The sequence below is a fragment of the Salarias fasciatus genome, chromosome 7 (assembly GCF_902148845.1).
Source record: "Salarias fasciatus chromosome 7, fSalaFa1.1, whole genome shotgun sequence".
NCBI classification, from domain to species: Eukaryota; Metazoa; Chordata; class Actinopteri; order Blenniiformes; family Blenniidae; genus Salarias; species Salarias fasciatus.
The window spans coordinates 14,432,232-14,459,272 of NC_043751.1; the positions used below are offsets into that span (position 1 = coordinate 14,432,232).

The window sequence follows — 27,041 nt, forward strand, 5'->3', positions numbered from 1 at the left end:
TAATCAAGCGAGTGTCTGACATAATGACGCTCTGGCTCCTGGACTCTGCAGTAAACTAGCGGTTTGAATGACAGTTAGCTCACAGTTTTAGGAGTGGAGTTAGGAGAAATTTACAGGAGCCGTGGCGCCTCACACAACCCACATTGTCCGTCTTTTAATTAGCCAAAAAAAACGAGTAAAAAAACAACAACAAAAAAACCGAATGGATGAATAAAGAAGGCTTGAGAGCGTGTGATAAAATAGAGGATTACACTTTGACGTACCACGGGGAAGTTTCCGTCTTTTCAGTGCAGCTGAGGTCCGATGTAATTTGCCATGTTTAAAGCTGAATGCCGGAGGGTCTTTCTAGGATTTAACGCCCTTATTAAATGTGTCAGACCGCACTTTCTTATAAATGTGACCAAAGAAAATAACCAGCTCGTAAATAAAAAAAAAAAAGCCAGTGCGTGTACACACACACACACACACACACACACACACACACACACACAGACACATACACATGCATACAGAGGAAAAAAAATGCAATTCCTCACTCCGAGCAATGCTGATAGAGTGATAGATGAAGGTTAACAAGCTTGTGCACAGCATTATCACAATCTAAGTGTGGATAAACAGGTGGAAAAGCTCCACTACTTCAGCCATTAATTATGAACTAGGAAAAGTGTCTCAAGTCATTTATTATAGACGTTGTGCTTGTCGCGATATGATTCATTAAAACTACTGAAAATGTCTTAAACACAGGGCTGCAGCCTAATTTCACAAACCCACCAGATGAAACAGTATATTAAATTTACTGTGTGTAATCGTGTCCCCGGCAACTGAAGATCAGATAAAACTCAATCTAAGACACATTTTTTTGTATTCTTTTTTAGTAAATCAAGCTATTTTGGGCAAAGGTTGTCAGTTATGGCGCCCATGAGGCAGTGTGTCTCCCATGTTACACCTGTGCAGCTGCACAGTGGCAAATAACGGAGGACTGAATATGAAACACCATAAATAACTGCTACAACGAATAAAAAAAAGGTGTCCATTTTTGAGAAGACACCTGCTCCATCTCCGAGATAAACTAATATTTTGATTCTGTTTCTCCCACTGCACAATATAAACACACGAAGTGCTGCTTTAATGTTTCAAATTTATGATTCAGTCCAAATACCTGAACCTGGAGCACTTTTCTGCTGACTTGCATTCTTTTAAAAGGTGTTGTTTTCATTTTTGTCTTTTCCATGGAGTCATTCATTCTCTCTCTCTCTCTCTCTTTTCCCTCCAATAGCCTCACCACTGTGTTGAAAACTGCTGTATCTCACCGCCCAATCTCCACGATCCAGCCTCGCATTATCTTCTGCACTAATCTCTCTTCATGCAATATAATTAGTTTGGAAAACGTGTTTCTCTACACCCTTGGTGTTGTGGTGAATTTGGTCAGTCTTTGGAGAACACACCAGCCGATTTAAGCTCGGCTGTTCTCCAAGTGATAGGGAAAGCTAAATACCAGTAGCTGCTAGAGGGGAGCAAAGCTCCTCCAGAAACCAAGCGTATCAGCGCTATTGTTAGCTCGTAGCAGATTAGCACTGATGGCTTTGTGCGAGCTGCAGCGGGCTTGGCTGCTGTTCTGTGGCGGACGCTAACCCAGCCCACCCCTGCTGCCACCGCCACCGTGTTACAATTAGTCAGAATAGCTGCAGACATGATTGCTTGCCCCGGTGGCGACACAGTCGGTCCATCTCCAATCACCACTCAGGAGATCATTATCGGAATAATGAATATTGCTCCAGTTATCATGGTAGGAGATGATGATATACTTTCCAGAATCTGTCGATTGTTCGGCGCTTTGATTTCCGTGGCTGACGCGCTCACAATACACAGGAGTGAGTCATCGGCACATCATGCTTCATAGATGTGAAAAACAGAAAGAAAACATCATACAGCGCGAGGTGAAATCAGTAAGCAGCCTAAATGTTGCTACATGCAGGTCAGCGCCCGATTTGACGAGAACTGCTGCAAACGGAGAGGATGGAAACAGCCCAGAGTCTTTCATTCCCAGTGTTTTGCTTGTTTTCTGAAGGCAGACAGCGCAGCCACAGAAGAGCTCACATTTCTTTAGTGCCTCCAACTGATTACAGCACATGATTAATTAGCAGACAGATTGCTAAACGGTGGTGAGCACGGTTTGATGTGCAGAGGTAAAGAGTAGACTCTCCATGGAATTCAATAATGTCCCCCCTCTCTCTCTCTCTCTCTCTCTCTCTCTCTCACTCTCTCTCTCTCACTCATCCTTCCTTCTCCCATCTATTTCTTCCTCTCTATCTATATTAAGCTCTTCTGGGTTAATCATTCCTAGAGGACGACAGCAAAAAAAAAAAAAAAAAGTGACACAGAGCTGTGTGGAGTCAGGTTCTTGTGCAACCACTTCTAGTGATTACAGGAACTTTAAGGGATGACCACAAATCTTACTGCCACTTTGTTCATATGCATTTTGTAGGTGTGATGAGTTTTAACCCCCCACAGAACCAGTTCCCTTCCCCTTATTTCTCATTTATCCCTACATTTTCCTGTCTTTTCACGTTGTAGCCACAAGAGGGTTTTTCTTATCTCCACCTTATTGCATGGCATTCCTTCACCTCCTCAAACATCCTTGCACCTTGTTCTGCTCATGGATCCGGAGGGAGGCCGGCGCTCTAATTCATTTGTTTGCATATGGGGGATATGTCCAGCTCTGATGGATGGCTTTGGCTTTTGCGGTCCCTCAGTAGCTCGGGGTTTACAATAGAATTTGCTTTGAGTCTCTCAATGGGCCGCATCCTCAAATAGAGAGAAATAAATAAAACACCCCACACACACACAGTAGAGTCCATACAACATACTGACATGCAATTCCCCTTCCACAATGACACACGCACACACACAGCACCCAACTGTACATACATATAATTACAACTGCACAGAGCATGCATTATTCAGCCGGTCCTCCAGAGGAGGCATTTTGCATAAAATACATAAGGAAAAATAATAGACTTTCCTTGACTTATTTCCACATGCAACAGCCCTCAAAGTCATCTGATGTCCACACATGAAGCCGGTCGTTGCCAGTAATCGTTTAGTCTGCTCCGTGTCCAAATTACACTGCATGGTAACTCTCTTAATCAATGTGGTTGCAAACTGTGATGTGATGTGACTGCTAACATGGAGTCTGTCTCTCTCTGTGTCTCGCTCTCTCTTCGCCGCAAACACACACACCCGCGCGCACGCACACACTCGCTCGCCCGCACTCCGGGGGTCTCCAGCTCAAGTTAAATGTCTGCCAGCTGAGCGTGTCCCTCAGTTGGGCTTTTGTTCGTCGCCAGCTGAAGCTCTGTAATTTGTCCGCCAGTAATTTGTCAGGAATGAAGGTTCGGGGCTGCCAAATTGGTCAGAAGTTCTACATAAAAACAGACACTTGGCATTTTTCAACTCATTATATTGAACAGTACATGTATTTTTTTTTTTTTTTTTTTTTTTGTAGAAATAGAAATCCAATAAAAAAAAGTGTTTTAGCAGAAAGAGTGAGTGGATTATCTGAAAGAAATCTCCAACAATCTGAAACGACTGCATCGTGTAAGGTCTTTTCAACTGTTGAATTTGGTAAATCTTAGGAGGTGGAGGGTTGTTAACATCCCTAAATTACAGGCAGCAGTTGTAAAGGGTTGTTTGGGTTGATGTGAGAAGAACAATTTAGAACAAATTGTACATTCTTTTTTTTGAAAAATGTGACGTCTTCTTCCCACACAGCTCCTATAAACCTCTCTTGTATTGATCCTAAACATCGTTTCGTGTTGTTTCCAGGTGGACATTACAGATATCAGAAACAGGAAGATAACACTGACATTATTGTGATCAATACATTTATGATCTTTGAAATCACCAGGTTATCATAATATCCTCTTCACACTACTGAGAAATATAACCAACTTGAAATCACAGCCCAAATGAAGCCGCTATAGGATATGATCTGTTGGAATCCAGTCGCTGTTACGTTCCCCTCTGAAGTTGCAAATAATTGTCATTTCTGTAAGACGAGACGTGTTTGTATGTGTCTGCTCGTGTTTGTCTGGCGTCTCCACACATGTAGTTTGTACGAATTCATTAGCGGCTGCAGTCACGCTCCCAGACGACGCCTCGGTGTCGCCGCGCCGTTGAGCGCCGCACGCTGCTTGTAGCACTCAGCGGCGCTCCGGCATCAGCTGTAATGGGACACGTGTTGGAAGTTCGTCCCGTCTTGTGAGCAAATCTGATACAAAACTGCGCGCTCCCTTGTTTTGATCTATGCTTTTTGATGCCAAATTAAGTGCACAAGCCCTCAAGACATTGCTGCATCTGTAAAACCGCTGTGGCCGAGACACTGGTGTCTCTGCGGGGTGAACGGCAGGAGTGTGGCAGGGGAGATGTACTTCTCCGCTTCATTTCATCCCTCTACCCTCTCTCTCTCTCTCTCTCTCTCTCTCTCTCTCTCTCTCTGCCTCCTTGCCTGACTCATTCTTACAAACCCAGGTACCGTTTCTTGGACAGGGAGCACCAGTTGTATTGTGGGAGAGCATTCACGCACTTGTTTTATTATTAAATCTCAGTTATGTAAACCACCAGGAGACGACGCTAACACACAATGATTCACCATAATTCAATTGTATAACAGCCCTATTTCAACAAGCAAATCAGAGGTGGTGTGTGCGTGCGTGTGTGTGTGCGTGTGTGCGTGCGTGTGTGTGTGCGTGTGTGTGTGTGTGTGTGTGTGTGTGAGAATGCGTAAGGGGAGGGTTGATTCATTTCCTGCTCAGTGAGATTGTTTCCTTGGTGACTGTGATGCAGGCTTCAGCAGTAGATGCTGTCTAAGCTAATCTAAGTGACTTTGAATGGCTGATTTTTATATGTTTTTTTTTTGCATAATAAATTGACTCTTTTATGAGTTGAGGTCATAGTTCTGTACTTATGCTATAACCCAGAAAATATTTGTGTGTGCTGTACAGCAATGCTGCGTACTCACACACAGTAGGTTTTGTATGATTTAGTCACAGTCTAGTTTGAAGCAATCACTCCGTTTCAAAGTATTTCACTTTTTTAGGAAAATAAACGAATTTGGTGGGGGTTTTTTTCCCTGAATAATTGCATATTTAAATTAAATTATCTGAGAGTGTTTATTTCTCCCAGTATCTCTCTGTATGTAATGATTAATAGCTTGTATTTTCCTTCAGACTTCAGCTCAGGTGCCGGTTTAGCACTGCTTATGAATCTTATTGGTAAAAACATTACACAAACATTGAACTTTGTCCTTGTAGATATCAGTATAAAGTTGAAATATTTCTTAGGAAGGTAAAAGCATCTGCTTATGTTGCTTATGTCTTTATATCATCATGTATTCATGTTTCCTCATTTTGCTTTTTCACAAAAAAAAAAAAAAACAGGGCTAGTGAAAACAATCATAACAGGACATGAAAGTTAAAACGGTATCAAAGTAATAGCCAACGGAACAAGATAATCTTCCTTTTTTTGGTTGTTCTGACTTGTCTACATGTTCTCACAACCTCAGATATGACTCACGCTTTTGGCTCACGTTTGATGCAGCAGTGGTGTAGCCAGAAATTATACTGTGTGGGCACAGAGGAAATCAGGGCCTCCTCCATGGTCCCTTAGGTAAATTTTATTTTGCTGAATTTGCAAACTACTGCCAGAACATTACTTTTAAACCACTGCTACAGGCAGCTGCAGGAGCAAAACTGAAAATATGGCCGTAATACTTGAAGAGGGACATGGAAAGCATGAGGCGGCCGCTCATAAATACCCAACCACACGTGTTACAGCACTTTGCAAGGGATTTAAATGCATAATTGAGATAATGGTATGTCTTTAAAGTAATTTCAAAGTATCCTTTGGCAGAACTGTTGGTGTATTTCTTTTTTAGTTAAGACATATTTTACAGAAATTTATATAAAGGTTTAACTTTAACCTTTATAAACCAACAAGTAGAGATACTGAAGCTACCATGTATTTGACTTCTGGGTTGATTGGACCCCAACACAAAACTGATATTCAGTTGAGAATGTATGGGAAAAAAGAAGAAAATTGAGCTCCATCGTGCATGCCGACTTGCAAAGCTGAGAAATGGCTTACGCTTTATCCTAAATTAATGTGGCAGTGAGCGAGTCTGACAAGTGAGTGACTAATGTGCTGACTTATTTGAGATTTCATGTGAGAGGATATTGGAGGCTTTGTAAGAGATCAAACATCATAAACACAAAATATATCAAGTAGCATCAACAATGCCAGACTCTCAGATCCGTTTCCTGTATCAGCCAGCCTCCCGCATCAATATCAGATCTGGAGCCTTCAGTCATTCATATTACCTGAACACATAAATCATTAGGATAAAAAGAAGAAGAAGGATTTCTTGGTATTTAGTAAAACTAACAGCCATTGTTACTTTCATTTTTAAAAAACATAAAAAAAAAAAAGAAACCCGGATTTCATCAATGACTCAATGTTTTTGAATCTTTCATATGAATTGACGATTGCAAAAATGAATGAAAATGTTGGTACAATCACTCCCATTACCACAAACATGTACAAGTTTGTAGTTTGTGGAAAATGTCTCCTGTTGTTGAGGTTAAAAAAAAGACATAATCTGTGTCACTCCAACATCCTGTTGGCTCGAGGTGTCCTCAGGTGTGTGTCCTGTTTTACCCTCACACACGACCGATATTGGTTTTTGAATTTGGGGCAGTAAGATTTGTCATGTGTGATGAAAAGGTGGTCGCCACACGAAATGGGTATGAAAGGTTATATTATTATGATATAGCGAATATATTATAGTAGATTTCTCATTTGGGAAAGTGTGTGTTTGTGCGTGTGTCTGTGTGTGTGTGTGTGTGTGTGTTGACCTATATAACTTTGACATTGTAACCTTTGGGTGATGTCCTTCAGATCTCAGTTTTGTTTGTTTTTTTAGAACCCCCTGATGTTACCTTACAAATTATATAACCATCACTTACTTGCTTCAACCTGATATCGCTGCAAAAATACACTTTTAGTTGAAATTTATGTACATATGTCCAGTTGCTCATATTAAACCCAACTGTCAGCACTAAGTGAATAATATCGGAGTTCAGGGTTTAACTCTAACCCCAGTTTAATTCATTTTGCTTTATGTGACCTCAATTGCAACATTTCACAGCACTTCACATTCACATTAAATCAGAGAGAGAGAGAGAGAAAAAAAAAAGTCCAAAAATCCTGCTTGAAGTGAATCCAAACATCCAGTTCCATGGCGACATGCAGGACAGACAGAGAGCACAGACTCTGCTTTAAAAATGAGATTCTTTGAATAATTGCTTGCAAAAACACCATGTGTGCAACAATATTTGCTCATGTTTTGGACTGGAACACTTAGACCCTGTTTTATGCTCTCATCTCACTCCTTCAGTTCTCTCCCTCCTGTTTTGCTTGATGTCCTTGATATCCTCAAGTGCACTATAGAGACAAAGCCAAATGATTAAATCATATGGTGTCTGGATTAATAATTTAAAAAGTAGTTTCTACATGCAGCTTGACAATGTGTACACAGTATTTACTAACCACTGTGGTAACGACACTATTAATAACCTTAAGTTTTCATTGTGAGATGGAAGTTGCACAAGCGTGTTTTAACCACAAAGCCCCCATTCGGAGCTTTATTGACAGTCTGGAAGTGAAGCTGAGTGGATTTAGAAAGACGGACCCTGGTCACACTCAAATAGTTTCCACCAGGTTAGATTTTACAACACACTTAAAATACAAAAAAGAAAAGATTAAACGCTGGAAAACGATAGTGACATTTTACTCATGTGCAGCTCTGCCATCTGACCTGGCATCGCTTCCAGAAAGGAAACTACAGCTGCTGTCTCACACGTTCTACTTCCTCTCACGGTTTCTTTCACACACACGTCATCAAAATCTATTTAGCACTGACGGATAGTAAACCCAGTCTTATTAATCATGCTTAGTTTTCCTCTTGGTGTGTCTCTCAGATGACAGCACTGTTAATTTCATTATATAGTCTGTTCAGGCACAATAAAGACTAACTTGTCTTATTTGAATTTCTTCTCAACAGCATTCCATCATGTGTTCTTCTTATAAAAATGGACACAATGGAGATGCAGTCCATAGGAAAAAAGAAAAATGTTGTAATATAAACCCATGAAAGGGAGCTTGTGGTGTACCAGACCTCTACCTGCAGGTTTGATCATTAGGTTCCAGAGTCATTTTGGGAAATTTACATCTGTGAGAAGAGGAAAACAGTGGCCTCCACGCCGGTGTGAGGGGGGGGCAGTGAATTGAAGTGCAGTGAGCAATGACCCATGCTGAGGTTGTACTTGGATAATTAAAGTTCATTGCTTTTCCATTGTGCTTTTTTTGATATTTATAGCTTAAGTTAATTTGGCATATGGCGACAAAAAAAAAATAAAGTGCACTTTAGAATCTAATTGATGCTTTTTTCTCCTTGGTCTTGCCTCCTCAGCATTCTTCCTCTCCAACCAATGAAGTTAACTAGGTGGGGGATGGAGAGCGGGAAGAGATAGAGGGGAGAAGGGAGGGATAGAAGAAAATAAGGAGGTTATCGCATGGGGGGGTGGAAATTTGATTTCTTTCACATCCATTGTTAGCTGGTGGCTTGGAGAGGCAGTGAAAGCAGAGTCCATTTTCTCGTTACTGTTGTGAGGGAGATTAACAGAGACTGGGCTTGTTTCTATTTGAGGAAGAATGAAGAGTGTGTCTCTGCACAAGCTCCGCTCCACTGTTGCAGCAGGTCTTCTATTAGCCCCCCCCCCCCCCCCCCCCCCCCACCACCACCACCACCACCACCATCCCACACGGTCCAATCGCCCCCTTTTCTCCCCCGCTCTCTGCCCGTGGAAACGTGAAAGCATGTGACGGTTCATCGTTTCTCATCCAGTTTTTTTTTTTTTTTTTTTTTTTTTTAATCGGCCTTCTGAAAAGCAGGAAGCGTTTATGTTGCGCTGTGATACCGAGAAGAGAAAAGCGCTTTGGAGATGATAAACTTCTGAGGTCTCACACTCTCGCCAGGTGAGAATACTTACAAGAACGCTCTGCTGCCGAGGAGCACTTTACTGTAGAAACAATGTCATCTTAATTATGTACTGCAAGGCCTGAACCCCCCCCCCCCCCCCCCCCCCCCCCCCCCCCTCTGGATGGGAGAGTGGGGAAGGGATTACCTCAGATCGGTATGGAAGTACGAGCTCCCTTGCATACTTTGTGGCGCACTCTTATTTTTAGTATCTTGACTTTTTGCAGCTATGAGAACCTCCCAAATGACCCGAATCTAAGAATGCATTTGACACCTTTGTTCATTAAGAGAAATGGGGAACGGGAAGGCAGCCTTTCATTGGCTCCCATGACAACGCCAGGATGCTTGGAACGGGCCGTGGAGGGGCGGCTTTTCAAAGCTTATGTAGCCTCACTTCTCTGCCTCCCAATAATTCACTCGGGTCCTGGTGGAGTAAAGGTGTCAGCCAAGACATTCACACCTTGAGTTCATCCGAACAGAGGAAGGGAATGATGAAAGGAAAATGCCAGAGGGGATGGGGGGGAGGACAAGTGGCTCTTTTAATGACTCTGGAGTGTAATGGGAATATTGTTAATGAGGAGGGCTGGGATAAGAAGCTATGCTTCCCACGTAGACAGGCAGGTCTGGGAGGAGCCTGAAAAACAGCTCAGCTCAGATTGCTCGGTGCATTTGTTGCTGAGGAAAGCTGAGCGGAGCTCTGCAGACCACACGAGTGTGGGATGAATAGAGTTTGACTGTGAGGCAGGCAAAGATGGCATTGAGAATGAGCAGCTCCTCTTTTTCTTCTTCCCTTTCCTCCTCTCCCAGAGAAACAGTGGCAGATCTCTGGTGAAGATCAGAAAGGTGGGATATAGAAAGTGAGTAGGAGTGGGAGAAAGAGGGAGAAGAGAGAGACAGTAGCCCCGGGAGGGTACATCTCCAGTCTGTAATTCCACCGGGACTCTCCCCACTGCTCTTCAGTTTCCATCTCCAGATGAAAAATAAATAACCTCTTCAGACGGCCTCCCTCTCCTCTGAGAGAGAAAGAGAGCTTCCCCAAGAGCTGCGCTCGCTTTCCGTGTAGTTATCTCTCGGCCTCCCCTCTTTAGCTCCGTCCGTTCTCACACACTGCAAAGTGTTCACTCCATCCATCCAATGCAGATGACCACTGCACGCTCAAGCTGTCTGTGTCGTAAAATCCTGACTTATAAAGTCTGCTGACGTGTTCGTATCATCGAGTGTAGTGTCTGACACTAAGTCGTGGACGTAGTACTGCATGCATGCAAACGATCATTCAGCATAGACAACAAATTAACAGCTCTTCACATGCAAAGCGGTACATATGTAGTAAGTGCTTCATATTATGTGTGTATGTGTGTGTGTCTGCATGTAATGTAATGGCAATAACAATGTTTGGGGATTTGAGAGCTTTCGACTCTCTGATAGTCTGCAGCTCAGCACGGTGTTTTAATTCATGCCATGTAGACACAATGTGCATGTCTCAGTCTGCCAATGCTGTATAAACAATAGGCCACAGATGCCTATTTCAGGGCAGTGCATTTCTGCATCACATTCTCAGGTGCTGATCAAGCCAGAAAAAAAAAAAGTACTTGCATTACTGAATCAAAAAAAGGCTTCATGTTTCTCACTTGAATATTTCCTTCTTCATGATCCCGCACACAGTGGAGTACACGATCTGCACCCTTCCATTACTGCTCCACTGTTGTATTATTGGCCTCTTCCAAGGTGCATGGGCACAGTTTTGCTTACACGGGATGACTTACAGTGACTTATCTCTCCCACAATGAAGCATTTGCTCTCTGTGCAAGCATGACTGGCAAAGCATAGCTGCTAGTGCTGCCAGGCAATGAAGCTGAAGGGCAGCCCGGCGCAAGATTGTTCTGGAAAGTACTGTAAGACTGATGGCTTCATCAAAAGAGAGACTCCTGGCTAGTTGACAAGTGCTCCCTGCTATCTCATGGCCCTCCCTGGGGTTTCCTAAAGACAGGATAAGAGCGTAGGCAGGAGTCATGGGGGGAGCTGGGAGTCTGGACCTCTGCTCCTTGGTGAAACAGATAATTACCACCGCATTTCCTCCCCTGGATGATAGGACTCTTCAGATTTAATGCTCCCATTTCCACACGTTTTACCTCGTCCAACTGAAATACCTGGTTATTACATGGTACACACGCTCTAAAATACTGTCATTGATAGTTGAGATAAGCACAGTAATTCTGCAGCTCGTGTTCAGCTTTGGCGATTCACATAAGGAAAATACAGCTTTGCACATATTTGAATGTATAGACATTCACGTACTTTTTTTTTTTTTTTTTTACACATGATAATGTTCAGCATTATAATCTGGCCCTCTTGTCTTTGATAGCATGTCAGTTTCTCTCTTAACTCCATTATCAGGTTCGACTCCTGATACCTGTAATGAGTGCTCTGCTTAGCGCTGATATCGTTCTTTAAATCCGCTTAGCCTCCCCAGCGTTGAGCCCAACAGGGAACAGAGGAGCTCGACTCCTGTAGTCACTCTCTCTTCCAAGGTTCACAGCTGAAACCCAACATGAAGCCTTTTTGTTTTGATGAATGAATGCGTTTATATATAGATCTATAGACGGAGCTGTGTGAGAAACCCTTGCAGTAATTACAAGGAGTATCCTAAGAAAATGGCTTCCTACAGGTACAACTGAAAGGAATTAAGGATATGATTTAATTTGTGAGAATAAATGGATTTAGTGGCAGGAAAAAAATAGTCACGTTCATTAAGACACAAACAGTGAAAGACAGTGAAATATGTGAATAAGGATGCATATTATTGCAAATTCTGTCATCATATGCAGGTATTTTTAAATTTTTTCTGAGTAAACATTGGGTAAATAATCATACAACAATGAGAAAACATTGAATCAAATCGACTGAAAAGTGGTAAAAGATTAAGAATATAGTCTGCAAAAAAATGAAAATTGATGTTGCCAATGTTTACATGATTACTGCTCCTACTGTTTGCTCTTCCTCTCTTCCTCATAATTGTCTGTATTTCATTGTCTTTTTTGTTTGAGTGATTTCTTGGCTTATTATCTTTCCTTTCTCCAAGCTGAGCAGTGATTGAGAAAGTTTTGACGGTCACAATGAAGAGACTGAAGTCTCTAGATCAGAATACTGAGATACTGGTAATTTTAACTAGCTATTGTAAACAAGCCATCCAGTATGACCATTGCAGGAATGCGCAACTTACTGTGTGGAAAAGGGATCTGCAGCCATTACAAACCATCAGGGTGACGCTTTGCATCATGAAGAAACAAAGAACTGATTCTGTCCATTGATAAACTCAATCTGCAGGATAGAGGTCTTTTTAGAAGAATATTCGCTGTGCAATCAAATTAAACATAAAAATAACAGTTTATTCATATGAAAGCCAAGAGGAGCCAAGAGGAGCCACCCCCCCCCCCCCGCCCCGGCTCCAGAGGGAACATCCCACTGAGCTGTAGACTGTGAAACATGCTGGTCACCTGAATCATACTCAGGCTGATGCAGCCGTCTGTCCGGTTTATTGACATAATGAGATGACCTTCGTGTTGAATAAAGATCTCGGAGCAGCACATGCTTTCACTTCCCCCTCGGTAAAAGCAGTGGCACCAGAGCAGTGTACAAATAAGAATGTGGGTTACCTTGGTGGAGTACGGTATCTATGGGACTGCAAAGCCGAGTTATTTTTAGCTTCTATTATCATATGGACGTGGTAAAGAATGCTGTGGCGTGTGGACCTTGTTGATCTGAAGGGTGGTGCGACCTGAAGCATGAAGCACACGCTAAAATCTTAAGCCTGAGGCTGTTTCTGGAGAATTTCAGGCTCGTTGCACCATGCTCTTTTCAAATATTTGCTCAAGAAAAAAATGCAACGTGATGTAATGTGTGCCCCGAGGGCAGAGGAGTAGGAGAGGTCACTGGGGGTCATCAAAATCCAATTACTTTTCCTCTTTGAAAATAATGTTGATCTCAAAAATCTTCAAAGGATGTGTGTTTTTATTTGCAAAGACGTGCACATGATAGTACAAAACATTGAGGCGTTCATGAGTTAATTCAACATTCATCCGTCTTCTACAGGGTCACAGGCGAAGATGGAGTTTGCATGTTATCTGTGGGTTTTGTCCGAGAACATGAAGTTCAGGTAAATCAGTGTTAATTGCTCATCGGTGTATGCCTAGGCCTATGTCTGCATTCACCCACATATTTACATTGTAGATTCTCACTGAAGGCATCGTCATTCTGAATGAACACATGACTGATATTTTAGATTCTTCACAATAGCCACCCTTTGCCGTGATTACAGATTTGATCTGAGGTTTGGACTCATCAGCCCAAAACACAGGTTTCCACTGGTCTAATGTCCATTCCTTGTGTTTGTTGATCCAAACAAATCTCTTCTGCTTGTTGCTTTTCCTTAGCTGTGGTTTCGTAGCAGCTATTTAACCATAAAGACCTGAATCATGAAGTCTGTTTGGCATTTATCTGGGCTCTAATCTGAGGTGCCGTTAACTCAGATGAACTTATCCTCAGCAGCAGAGGTGACTCTTGGTCTTCCTTTCCTGCGTCGGTCCTCATGCGAGCCAGTTTCGTTGTAACGCTTGATGGATTTTGCAAATGCACTTGGGAACACATTCAAAGTTTTGGCAATTTTCGGGACTGACCGACCTTCAGTTGTTAAAGTAATGATGGACTCTTGTTCCTCTTTACTTAGCTGAATTGTTTTTTTGCCATAATATGAGGTCTAACAGTTGTTCTGCTCAACATAACAGATCGTCGCAGCCCCATTAAAAAGGCAAGAAATCCCTCAGATGAACCCTGACAAGTCACACATGGGAAGTGAAAACCGTTTTCAGTGACGACCGCATGAAGCTCATTGAGAAACAATCACAGTTTTGATGCCTTCAGGGAGGATCTGCAATAGAAATTAGAAAAAAAAAAACATTGAATGAGAAGGTGTATCCAAACTTTTGACCAGTAGTGTTTTTTTAAAGCATGACTGCATAATTGTAAAACACATAGCATGAGGCCCACTTGAATAATATTAAATGCAGTTATTCACCATCATGACGCACTTAGAATGAAATACCTGACAGTGACGGTACAAAGAATCCTCTTCTTACAGGAAACGGTCCGCTCATTGCAGCCTTTTTTTTCCACTAACAATAAATCCAAATACAGAACATTTGAAAAAAGAAGAAGAAAAAAAAAAACAAACCTCTTATTTGTCATTTTTGCAGTTTCCTTTGTCGGCGGTTTGAATGAACCTCTGCTCTTGTCTCTTTCCTGGTGATTGACACACCCTGTGACTCACCATAAAGCCCATCACTCCAGGAAAATAAAGGAACGAAATAAAAAATAGAACTCTCCAAAGTTTCTTATTCATTCTTTTTTGTCTCTCAGTTTCCTTTGCTCACATATTACCCAAAGATTTCCTCGTATCACGCTGCCTTTTTCCTCTTAATTTGTATTCACCTTTTCTCTCACAAGGTTTTCACTCCACAGCCCTATCTTGTACTTCGCTCCTTGTCTTTTTCTCTAACCCTGATTACTTTCTGTCGCTCTGTATTCCGCAGGTTGTTTTAACATGTTTGCTTGTCCAACCCTTTTGACCTTTTTTTCCTTTTTTTTTTTTGCTCAGTGTTTTCAAGGAATTGCCTGAAATGGTGTTACTGCTTGCATGCATTGCATATGATTTTACGTCCTGCTTACTGTCTCTTTCTTGACATGGCATTCGCTCTCGTGCATTTTTCTTCAGAGGCTTTTTGCCTGCCTTTCATACGAGCGTCAGACATTTCGAGGGAGAAATTCCATATTTGTAATTTACTCCTCTTGCTCTCTGGGGCTAACCATGCCGTCTGTGTCTTTCATCTTCCTGGCTTCTCTTCAGACTGCCTTTTTTCTGCCTGAGTTTCTCTTTTGAGCACTGTTATTGTGTCCCTATATGCCTCCTTTTGAATAGTCCTCACTTTTTGTCATGAGCAATGTCCTTCTTATCAGAGTACGAGCATCTTCACGCGGTCGTCTTCGTCTGTAATTACAGTGTCATACATGAGAACGGATCGCCGCGTCTTCAGAGAGACTAACGTTTCAGATGTGGCCGAACCAATTACCTCCCACATCATGGACCACTGACAGCTGGTATCTGGACTGGTTAAAAAAAGAAAAGAAAAAAAAAAAAACATGAAATACGAGGGTGACTTTGAATCAGTTTCCACAGGCTGATGAGTAACATTTCCTTGTCAGAAATATTTAATCAAAGAGACTCTACTGGCCTGAGTGAAAGCAGGAGCCAAAGGACTGTTCTTTCTTCCTCATATCCTCTTTTTTGTTGTCTTTGCAACTCTGTTTTTTTTCTCTCAATCTGTCGGCTTTTCTTCCTCTCGGAACACATCCCATCCCTCCTCTCCTGTTTGAAATCTCTCTGGACTCAAAATGCTAATTCAGTCAGACACTGAATCAGACATAATAATTCCATATCTCCCCTGATTGCACTAATTCCACTCTGCACTCTCTCAGTGGCCTCCCTTCAGTCCGGCCGAAACTACGGGACGCACCAAGGCCTCTGAAAGCTTTTCTTTTAAACAGCAAATTGAAAATCTTTTTGCAAACAATGCAGTGCAGTGATGAAGCACTGCAAACAAACCACAGCATATTTTCTTGTTGTCCTTTAAACCGATTCAGTGCTAAATCATTTGTTTTATGCCATTGTGAAAAGCTCTTTTCTTAAAATGTCAACATGACTCAGAAAAAATGTGGCTTTACTGTTGAAACACCATGCAGTGCTTGCCTATATTTCATATTGAGGTGAATATTGAGCATTTAAACATGAATATTAACGCACACACATATAGCCAGACAGAACAGCCAGCTCTTCGTATTTCCCACTCACGCTAGTGTACATTGCTGAAAGACTGTACTCATTATTATCATATTGACATACAGATTTAGAAATATTCTAATTAAATTAGGATGATGTAATTGGGAAAATGAGAAAATAGCTTTCTTTGTTCCAGATAATTGTATTCAAGCTTAATGCCTACTTTCAAGTCTGCTAATTTGTTTTATCTTATTGCCATCATCTTCCTCAGTTCCTATTCTTTCTTTTTTTAGTCCATTTGAAAATATGGCTTGGATTCTGTGTACTTTATGGATACTTTTAAGCTTCTTGATATGATCTTGTTGCATTTAAAGGCGAATCGCACTGAAACAGACACACTGATCTATCTATCTATCTATCTATCTATCTATCTATCTATCTATCTATCTATCTATCTATCTATCTATCCACTTTTTCTTGTTCCCCGCTGTCACTTCGTGATTGGGTGAGAGCCCTCTACCTGACATGGATGGATTTACCATTAGATAATGACAAATCGCGGGCCCAGCTGAGCTGATTTCAGCACTTACGGCTCCTCTGGGAGTCTGTGCTCACCGCACTGCAAACCACAGCGCTCAACCCCACCAGAAGATCTTAATTGAACGAGTGGCCGTGTAGCCAATTGATTCAGCCTGACATGCATTTGGGGTCATTTCCAGTGGGTGATGTAGTGTGACCATCAGGTCAAAATATGCTGAGATCTGGAGCAGAAGACAGTGACATTAGTCTTGATTTGTTGGGCTACTACTCTCTCAGAGAGCGCCTTTATCTCAGTGAGTTCACGAAAGATAAAAAAAAAAAAAAAAAAAAAACAGGAGCGAGAAAGAGAGAAGACATATGGCCGAGTAGATCTTTGATAGAACCTTAAAGATATAGTCTAACTTCAACTTTATTGAACCGGCTGACGCTGAATATGCGATGTGATAAATTACTGCGCGCAGTTAAGAGAAGATATAAAGCAGAGATGTAAGGTAAAGCTCAACAAAGGTGCTAAAGTGTGGTTATTTATTCGCACTGTAACTTCTGCCTCCGAGTGTTTGTAATTCAGGATTAAGGCTGCAGCACATCCTGAACTACCTGGTGGCCGTAACGTATGACTTTGTAAAAGAAATTAACGGCAGAACCTAAAATCTTATGGAGGACATCTATAAATGGAAATCATGGTACTACAAACAAAGACATATGAATTCATTTGCTGTTTTTTTTTCATTGTTTATACAGTTTAAACTTCAGGGAGGGAGCACCGGGACTGGCGTCTGACACCTTTGTGTGATTGATGAGAGATCTGAAGTGGGCAGGGCTAACGTGGAAGCTTCTGTAATGAAGAATACTGCACTGCAGTTCCTCATGAAATATGAAATTTCCTGGCCGGAACGAACCTTGTTCTCGGAGAGAAAACAAATAGATTTCTCTGTCCTTGTGGAGCGTGGGCTCGTCTTAAGTAATCGCGGCTGCGTGCGGCGCCTTCGCCATCAATCCATCCGTCTTCTGTGCCACTTTTTCCAATTCAGGGTCGCAGGGCACTGGAGCTTATCACAGCTATCAATGAACGGCAGGGTTCACCCTGGACAGGCTGCCAGTACATCATAGAGAGATGCACAATCACACATACATTCAAACACCTTCAGGAAATCCAACAGCAGCAATTAACCCTGAGATGCATATTTTGGAATTTTGTCAGGAAACCTCTCTGTGTATAATGCATCTTTATGAAAACAAATACACTGAAAAAAGTGAAATGAAGTGACATAAAAAAAAGCTTTGAACAAAGTAATGACAGGAGAAAGAAAGCCACAGGGTGCTATATTGCTTGTGCTTTGATGTGTGTGTGTCCATGGCGTGTGTGTGTGTGTGTGTGTTTGCAATATTGATGTTGTTGACAATGCCAACAATGATAATAATTACAGTGCTATAGTCCTTATCCATCATCGCTATCATCTACTTTGCAACCACAATTCATCACTCTCCCCTGAAGTTTAGGATCAACAGCTTCTATTTTAAACTTCATGCTGCGCTGCAGAATCTTATTTACTATATTTCACGTTTCTGATCATGTTTTTGCTATTTCTTTCTCTACAAGTATCTTTTGTTTGCTTTAGATTTCACCTTGAATATATAAATTGACTGATACATCATGTGTTTTTTGTCATATTTAAGAGAAAAAAAAAAAGATGAAGCCACCACACTCGATTAGATGTGTCAGGCTGGGGCGTGATATAGTTTTCTACACGTCAGTGAGTCACACTGATGCTGAGTGACACAACCCCTCTTTTAGATGCACATGGAGCTGTAATTTCTTTTGAGTCAGCCCCACCTACATCCTGCGACTATAAATATGAACACAAGCATTTGATGCCAGGAAACAGTTCTCAATTAACAGAAACATTTACAGAAGTGCATTTGTTTTGTTTGTTTGTTTTTTGTTCATAGTTGTGTTTGTGCTGTGTGGTCAAATGGATCTAACTGCGGAAAATAAAAACCTGTAATGCAGCAAAAAATGAGTGAGATCTTAAAGTCAGGGTGACGGCTGTGTGTATCAAACATGCTCTTATTTGCCCTCCATGTTCTTGCACTGTACTGATGGATGGCGTGCGAGCTAGAAAACTTGATCACCATTTGCTTTTGTCCCCTATAATTTATTCAGCAGGGTAGGCCTTGTGAGTGTATGTCTGTGTGCTCGGGCTATGTGTACGAGTACATGTGGGTGTGTGCTTTGGAGATTTCGTGGCTCTGACTGTCCCCTCGTCCCTGAGGAGCGTCTTCCTCCAACATACACTGGAAAGTCCCTCTTGTTAGACGGAGCTTCTCAAAGGCTCTAAAACATCAGCATCAGCAGAGAGTGCCGAGGAAGTAGTTGAAAGGAAAACTAACAAGATGACTCAATGATTATTTAGAAACAGTAAAGAGAATTTTGAATTAGATGTACTCTTTTCCTGGGGGGGGGGGGGGAGTTTAAAAATTGCATTTTTCGGTAGTTGAGTAGATACATCATGATCTTTTCAAAACAATGCATTATTCATGAGCTGTTACTCTTATGGGACTCGAGAAACGCTGTGGCCACAAACTGTACTACTCTAAATCTGTGATCTATTCTGAAGCGTTCTCACGATGTACCTCCCGTCTCTGCAGGACCGGCGTTATGGTGGACTGGAAGTTAACATGAGGATGACCACGACTCCTCTGAGCTGTGACTGAACCGGCAGGTAATAGCAGGATTAGATCTTACTCCTCTCTGTATTCATCGCTTCTTTCTTTCACGGCTTTTTGTTTTCACTCCCCACATTTAAACATAAATCATCTGTATTTTCCATGAGTTACTTTCTTTAAAGTCGCTTGTTGCTTCCCTCGCCGTCAGCTGATGGCGATACAGAGGAACAGTGAGAGTATCAGTCAGACCTTATGACAATGAAGGAGCAGAATTGACAAATTGTTGAGTGTGAAGACTTCCTATGTCAATTTTCAGAATATAAAGTCTTTTCAAAAGTATTTTTTTAATGGAACTCTTTGTGCCACCTTTGAAAATTACATATTATGTTAAAAGTTTAAGTCAAAATAAAAAAAGAGTAAAAAAAAATCCATCTGCTGTTAAGAATTACAGCATTTTCCTCAGACTCCAGCTGCCAATGAACAGAATTAAGCAGAAAGATAGTGAATAAACAGAAAGTTCAGCCTTGATTACCTTCCTATTAAAAAAAAAACCTTGAACATTGTTTCGTGTCATGAAGCCGTTCGAACAATGAGAGCAGCATCAGGATCTTGTGAGAAATTGATTAAAACTACTGTAAGTACAATTGACTTTTATGTTTGAAGTAGTCTCTGAGATTATAGCTGTTCGGCTTGAATAAATAACAGCTATTATCTCAGCTAACGGCTGCTACGTTGCTCAAAATGTGAGGATATAGCGGCATGCAGGAACTATAAATCACCTGTATGCTTGCCTCCCCTGCGCCGCGTGTCGCCTCCAGCCTTCCGCCATCAGGAGGAAGATTTGTGTGAAAAGTAAACGAAGGGGCAGCACAAATCCTAATTTAGTTTCCGCATGATTAAGCCAGAGAATATTCATGTAAGGATATAAAATCAGTGGTGATGTGAGGACAAAAAACATGAACAGCAGTCATGGATTTGTGGTTTTAAACAGTGTGATTAAGTAACTCGTTAAAAGCGTTAAAAGCTTCATGTTCCTGCAGAAATACTTTGCAATTCAGTATTATTGATTTTTTTTTTTTTTAATCCATAAAGACTGAATAATTTACAGATCTACTGAGACCGCACTTGAATTTGCTTAGCATCCTGTCTAGAAAAAATAATTGGCTTGGAAAATGAAGACATTATGAGGGGATAATATTTGCGCCGTGGGGTGCACTGGGTCCTTTAAAATAGCCTCACTTTCTTGGGCAGCTTCGCGATCACGCAGAGCAATCATTGAACATAAAGACTCCCGCAAGATAACTAAACACACCGTCGCCTGTCCACAGTCCTGAGGAAGAGGGTGGGAATGTAAAACATTATCTGTTAGCGGTTTGATACCTGCATGCAGAAGATTATTGTGGTGCGGAAGGCATTCAGATCACCGGTTTGAATTGAAATGGACTTCAATGAATACACTTTCTATTTTAAAAGCATGTGTCACTGCTCAGTGCCAATAGAGATCATCTCTGTTACTGGAAAAATAAACATTCAGAAATTTGATTATTAGGCAGAACAGGAAGAGACATTCGGAATGCTTGTAGATGTCGGCCATGAGGAATAAGAGGCTACAATGACAAGTAAAGAGATACAAAAAAAAAAGGTGTGTGATATGATGCCTCTGAGGTGGAAAAATAAGAACTTAGCGGCTCTCAGTTGTGTTTCACTGCTGGTTTCTTTGCTCACATGAATTCTGTTTTTACAGGACATTTTACCTTCCTGTCAGGCGTTTTGTTTTGTTTTGTTTTGTTTTTTTTTTCCCTCTCTCTCTCTCTCTCTCTCTCTATCTATCTAAGAGCCTTTTTGAACTGCACAGAGGAATATGCCTCTGGTGTGAGTAGTCCTGCTTCAACTCATGCATATAACTTCCACTACATGTCTGCTCTACTTTTGGTGTGAACTGCTGTCGCGGAGTCAGAGAGCTTCTACTGGCTGCTGCTTCAGGCTCGTGATGCTGTTTGTCGGCGTCGGCCATATGTTGTCATTTCTGCATTTATTATCCCATCAGGAGAAATCGCTCTGCAGTTGTTCACAGATTACGCAGCACACAGTCGGACACTGACTGTCGGGCCTCTTTGAAATCGCCGGATCCCTCGCGATGCTTTCAAAGCTCACTTACAAAATTACTGTCTGTCAGACCTTTTTAAAAGCTTAAATGGCACTGAATGTATTTCATGTGGATGACATGGGTAGCTCCTTTTTCTGATTCACTGACTTCAAAGCTTCTTTTCATGTCGAATTTCTTATTCTTTCCACCCTCTACTGTACCTGTCCCGGTGAGACAGGCGAGTGAGCGTCTCCACTTCGTTATATTGGATTTTTTTTTAATGTGAATCAATTGACTCGTTGTTAGTTCTTACAAAGTGTTGTGTTTTCTTTTGGTGAAAAGGTGGAAATGGCTGCCGACTTGCATGATCCATGTGTGGTGGTGAATTTCGGTGTATTACTGAATCAGAAACACTGTAATGAGAGCGAGTGCAAGCTCACACCATCAGTGGCTCTTTGTGTTTTCTAAATAAGAGTGTTGGAAATCACCCTGATGGGGTTGAGAAAATCAGGACAAATATTTTTGCTTCACAAAAATAAGGCGTTAAATCAATCTTTCTATTGATCTATCTTTTTTTTTATGATTTGTAATATGATTTTGTCATTTGTATAAAAGAAAAACAGCATAATTACATTATTTTGTTCTGTTTTACTTTGCTAAAAAAAAAAAAATCTTCCTCTTTGATTGAACACTGATACAAATATTCTGGTCTAAAATGTGACTGCTGAAGGGAAGTGATGGCTAAACACATGCAGTCAGGAATTAAAACAATTTCTCCGAGTCACATTGATTTCCAGCAGACTGAAGCACAGCCGCAGCTTTTAACAACCTTCCTCTGAGTCTGCCCTTCAAACACGGACTGAATTCAATATGAACTGCACATCCGAGATGCCATAAGTGATCACGCCTTTCATGAATTCTTTTCGCCTCATGAAAATAATCATTTAATCACCAATGCCAGCTTTACATTAATGCAAATCAAGATGAATGATGAAGTTTATCCAATCGCCTTTATTTGTTTTGTTTTTTTTTAAGTCTTTATTGCAACATCTCCATACCAGCAGAGGTCTCCCCACTCTCACTGCCACCACTATGAAATGCATTAAACTCAGTTTATTTGGCATTGAGGCTATTTATTGCTTCTCTAGTTGCTAACAACTAACCTTCTGACAGTGGATTCTGTACAGTCTATAGAAGCAACCTTCAGAGCCGCTGATGTTAAAAAGCTATACTGTCACATCAATCAGGAGGACATTATAAGATTGTGCCCTTGAGCATGACAACACTGAATAGACCTTAAAATCAGTCATATGTTCAGAGAAGATGAGAAGAGGTGGAGTGTTTGTCTAGACATCCAGCTCTGCTCTTCTAATAGATCGACTCGTTGCAGTGATGTTATTCTGCTCTACATCTTAACATTAATCCCAAACACTTCTTTTTTTCTGCTCATCAGAAATTAGACTGGCTCGTGTGAGTCCAAAGGGATTATGAATTTATCTGAGCGCCAGTTGAGCTAATTCACACTTTCAGCCTGTGTTTTAATTTGTTTTCTGACACAGGGAGCCTCTGGTTTTGTCTGAGGATTTTAGATAACATCAATGTGCTCCCGGTGTCCTTTTTTTTTTCTTTTTTCTTTTTTTTTTTATCTCCCTTGTTCTCTCAAGCTCAAACTCAATCACAGGGAGGCCGTTCTGGCTGGACGTCCGGGTTCACAGCCTCAGAGTGACCTCTGCGCGACTCGAGCGGAGTCACAGTGATGCATGCTAACCCTGACCTCCAGCAGACTGGTGTGACAGCGGCATCGCACACAGACTCCTTCATCTGACACCCCTGAAGAGTATTTAGTGGCCATTTTCTGCCCACAGCCTCTCTGAAACGTTCACATCGTGAAGAATGATTTTATCAATATCCCTTGTCACCCACGAGCTTCTGCCACCAACACAGTGCTTACTGTGAAACAAGAAGGCTGTCACACACACACACACACACACACACAAACACACACACACACACACACACACACACACACACACACACACACACACACAGCAAGTGAGAATTTGCACATGCTGAAAGCACATAGTACGGACACACTATCGTATACACACAACCTGCGACGACAAACAACGTCAGTGAAGGGAATTCAAAGCATTTTTGAATATTACTACGATTACTACTAGTATTATGAATATAACAATAAAAAAATGGTCAAACTCAAATATATGGACAGAGTATGTTTGTCAATACATTTTCATTTGAATACATATGTACCTGTTCCTGTTTGTGAAGTTGAATGACGTGTGTTTAGCTAAAAAATGTTCATCTTTCCTTCTCTACTGCGCTCTCAGATGATGAACATGTACTTTATTTACATCTATCCAAAAAAAACTGCTAGAAACTGTTAACTTCAATACTTGGAATTACATAAATCAGTTGTTTATTAAAGAAATAAAGCGATCATTAACATGTATTTAGAAACCAACCTCACAGTATATGGTTGATGGACATATGGACCATATGTACCCAAGTATTTTAAGGCCAATAGTGCTAAACGAGCACATGGTGGGGTATTTCTGTCCAGAGATGCCTGCTGATATTACTATATGGCTTATTCATCAGGAAAAAATGCCACTCCAGGGTCCGCGGTGTGAATGAAGTTGGCCAGTCGCCTTGCCTCTGCAGTAAACTGAGCTGTACCTGGATTTTCAACTGGAAATAATGATGTGCCTCCCTTATCACGTTGTCAGCTCCAGATACCACAGTGTTGACTCAGTAAGGCATCACTGCTAATAATGGCCTCATTCAGAAACGGAGTAAGATGTGTCACTGTAAACACTGAGATGGTTTTCAATAAGCGGCGAGGAGAACATGTGGAGATAGTATTGAGCTGCTGTCAGATCAGCCTGCAGAATTTTACAGTAATATATCAGTGATCCTTTTAAATGAACTTCTCACGCCTGCTTGATTTAATGTTTTCATGTAAAAACAAAAAAAAACAAAAAATGGGTGCAAATGTGTTATTGAACAAACCAACGGGGCTAAAATGCTGGGTGGAGTCGTTCATATTATACAACATGCAATGTGATTTAGTGCATGTGAGAAGGTCTTCATATGACTTGGTCAGCTAGTTTGGAGAGGTGTTGTGAAACGGCTCAGCTTTTAGTTTAAATCTCTTTGTTTTCTTGACAGATTGACTGATTTGATTATTTATTTATGTTATGCTATTGACTAAATGCATCCATGGGAAGCTACGAATGAATTCCCCTTCTGTTTTTTTTTTTTTTTGTTGGTCCACTCCAGCCATGATATACTGCCGGTTAAAGGATCACTCTCTCGACGCCGTTGAAAGGGGAGATGATACGTTTTATGTGATGCATTTAGTGCTCCCCACTCTTTGGAACAGCTGATCTGGAGCGGCGTACACCTACTGGTTGCTGAGCAGAGCTACAGTGACAGCGGCTGGGCCTGCTTGTTGTTTGGATTCCAGTGTCGGATGTGTCCAGCTGCATTACTGCTTGAACCTGAAGTACCTCTGTGACAAGTATGCTACCAACACGCCACAGCAATCCAGGGATAAAGTAGTTTGGAAATGATGCATAGCCGGTACCGCCGTGACTGCAGACACATAACTGCTGCACATAGTCAGTGTGACACCCATTAAAAATGAACATTTCGCAGCCATAATCGTAACAACCAAAGCACAGCCATGGCGACACCCACAATCACGGTGACAGCTCTGTCATCCCAAGGCTGCAGTTATAATCAGAGCCACAGTCTGTCTGTGCAGAAATCAGCAAGAGAACCAGTCAACGAGCTCCTCCGCCATACTTTCCGAGTACAATAGTGCAGATTTGCGCCCAACAGCTGCAGTTTACGGCGCACAGACTTCCGCTGTTGTGACAGCCGGCAACAATTTAGCCCATAATGTGTCCTAATGCAGCTCAGTCGCCGTCTCTGGGTCAAAGGAAAAGCAAATGTTCTTTCAAGGAACATCAAACGCGTTGGGCGGACAGTGCATAATTTTACAAAGCCAGTCTGGAGGCTTTTCATCTTTGGTCATGAAGTAGAAAGTCACACTCGAAACCCAAACACTAAAGAGCTACAAGTCCTTTAAATCATTAATTCAGTTTAAATTCAGTTTAGTAGATTTGAATGGGTAAAGTCCAACTAAACAGCAGCTGCTGGTTTATATATGACACACACAGAGGTATAGCAGTAGAGCTGAGTTGTACCTGCTGGAGTCACGGTCGACAGATTTCCAAAAATCTTGAATGACTATCGTAATTATGATAGAATCAATTCACGGAGGCAGGAGACGACATCTAAAGATGGGCAGAGTCTTCATTAGTGAGGACCGTAGCTTTCATCCAGGAGGATGATCAGGGTTAAGTGTGTCAATTTGCTCAACGAGCTGACGGTCTTCACACCAAATAATGTTTTTCCTGAACGTAACAGAAAAGCGCTGCAGCTGACATTTAACCAAAGTGTGCTCCTGTGACAACAACAACAGCACTGAGAGGTTTAAACACGGCATTGGCAAGAAGAGCAGTAACTTAATCATTAGATTGTAATGAAGCTAATTCGAGAGATCATGACGCATTTATTGTAGCATGATGAGAAAAATCAAGCACGTTTACTGTCAACAGCCTGGAAGTCGATGCTTTGGCTGTTCGGGAAGGATCAGCTGAGCTGCTGAAGATGTCACCTGGAAAAGCCAGAAACATTAGAAAAGTGCTCTATTATCTTTATTGTCTACTAAATTTGTGCCATCTCATCATGTTTTTTTTTGCATTTGAATTTCATTGGATGTAGTCTTCGATCTCAAAAACATTTTGTTCCGCTTGTTGCTCATCTCATTGATGTTATTGTCATCGTAGAGAAATAAAACAGAAGTCGAAGGAAAGGTCGGCACCGGTTGTATTGAAACGCCCAAGCTCGCAGTCAGAAACGCTTTCGGGCTGAGGAATGGCCAACTAGACCAATTTTACACCTATTTTCCCTCAAATGATTTATGGATTTCTATCCATTCATCCATCTTCAGTGTCCACTTTATTCCAGGTTAGGGTTCTATAGGCTGGAGCCTCTCCCAGCTGACGCTGGGCGAAGAGCAGGGTGCACCTTGAACAGATCGCCAGTACATCACAGGACTAACACGGAGAGACAGACAATCTCACACACCCTTACACCTCCATTCACTTCAGACTCACTCTTAACCTAACAAGCATGTCTTGAGATTGTGGGAAGAAGCGCCAGAAAAAAAGAGAAAAAACCATATAAAACTCCACACAGAAAGGGAAAGTCAGTCTTTTTTTTTCTTTTGAAAGCAGATTATAGCCTTGCTTTATATCTTAAATTTAGGAAACAGTATTAATCGTGTTTTGACCATGCCATATTGACCAACATATGCATTTCCAGTATTTTGATAGTGTTAAACATGGGTCAGCCAGTGCGCTCAAATCATCGACAGACTCACTGAGACTGTATGTTTAATTCCAGCCAACATTACAACGGCTCATTAGAGGAGTTTGTATTTTTCTAATGGCTTTTGCTGTTTTTTTTTTTTCCCCTCCCTTCGCTGTGTACTAATTACTTCTAATTGGAAGAGTTGGTCGATGTTAACGAGATGGCAAGAGCATTTTCCCGCAACGTCGCAGAAAACTCAAACCGGGCATTGAGATAATGAAGCAAATATCAAAACTTACAAACACTGCATCTCAGAGACAGCAAAAAAAAAATCAGAGGTGGAAACTGTATTTGATGCGATTTCAGACCGAAGAACAGGAAGTAGCACCAAACACATATTCTAAAATCATAACCCAAAAGTG

General features: G+C 41.5%; 1 protein-coding gene across 2 annotated transcripts in view; it reads left to right on the plus strand.

Annotated features, from left to right (window-relative positions):
- Window positions 1–27,041, plus strand: part of LOC115392568 (leucine-rich repeat-containing protein 4C-like) — a 65,684-nt gene that overhangs the window by 13,203 nt on the left and 25,440 nt on the right. For both annotated transcript variants that reach the window (XR_003931861.1, XM_030097267.1), the window contains one exon: window positions 19,113–19,186. The gene's annotated coding sequence lies outside the window, so the exon portion shown is untranslated. The remainder of the gene's footprint in view (window positions 1–19,112; window positions 19,187–27,041) is intronic.